The sequence below is a fragment of the Condylura cristata genome, unplaced genomic scaffold, assembly GCF_000260355.1.
Source record: "Condylura cristata isolate star-nosed mole 26May11 unplaced genomic scaffold, ConCri1.0 scaffold00005, whole genome shotgun sequence".
In the NCBI taxonomy this organism is placed as follows: Eukaryota; Metazoa; Chordata; class Mammalia; order Eulipotyphla; family Talpidae; genus Condylura; species Condylura cristata.
The window spans coordinates 68,319,032-68,320,152 of record NW_004567106.1 but is presented as its reverse complement, the minus strand read 5'-3'; positions in this window follow the sequence as shown (position 1 = coordinate 68,320,152).

Sequence of the window (1,121 nt, the reverse complement as noted above, 5' to 3'; positions counted from 1 at the left end):
GGTGTGAGAGGAGCTGGGCTGGGCAGGGAGTGTTCTGAGGGGCCCCAGGATCCTGCCAGGGCCCCCCCTGTGCTGGCCCCGCCCCAGGGCTCAGTGACCCCGCCCAGACAGCAGTGTGAGAGGGAGGAGCAGCCCAGAAACCCACACAGGTTTCACAAGTGGTCTGAACTCCAGTCAGTAGTTTATAGGGTCAGGTACATCTGTTTACATAGCGTAATTCTTTAGAATACATTGACTTTTTCATCCAGATTTTCTGTAGTTTTCTCTTTTAGTAAAACTCCTGATGTTAACCTGGTAGTTTTTATGACTCCCATATCCCAGATGCTGCCAATACTCTAAAATTTATGTGACATCCATCCCATCACTGTCCTTCCACCCACAGTGGTTCCCCTGCTGTCCCCAAACCCCAGGGCAGGACATCAACACTTCACACTCCCTTTCCTGTTTCTTACAAGTCACCGACTTGGGACACTGCCCGGGTTCTGGAGACCATCCTGCCCCTGGGCCCTGGCCTGTGTGTGTTTGGTGGGGCTGTGGCCCGCATGTTATCCCCCTTCCTTGGGGGACAATGGGAGCCAGAGCTCTCAGGACCTCCTGCCCCTGGAGCACAGGTACATGAGAGATTGGGGGACGGCTGGGTGACATTTCATCTGATTACTTGAGACCTCTTGTTTCTTGGGACATATCTCTTGATGTTTGGGGAATGAGAGCCTACTTGGCTGGTAACTACAATGGAGCCCCAAATAGCCCCACCCTGCTGCAGGGAGCCTCCCACTAAGAGGGACCCTGCAGTCTGTCAGTGCGGGCTGCTGTGATCTGCATATTCGTTACAGTGAGTGTTTGTGCAGCTGCAGATAAGGTAGCCAGCAGGCTTAGGGGATCGTGTTTCTAACCCGAGATCTAACTCGAGGTCACCTCCTGATTCTCAGTCCCAGGTCAAATCACAGCCCTGGGGGCTGGAGTGAAGGATCCTGCAGAGCAGACTCAGAGGCTGCAGGGCCTCCCTGGTGGTGCAAAGGGTTAAGTCTCAGCACTAGGAAGCTCCCCCCAGCCTCTGCAGCAGGAGCATGATGCAAGCCGGGGAGTGACCCACATGGGCAGCAGCCCTCTCCTGTCTGCCC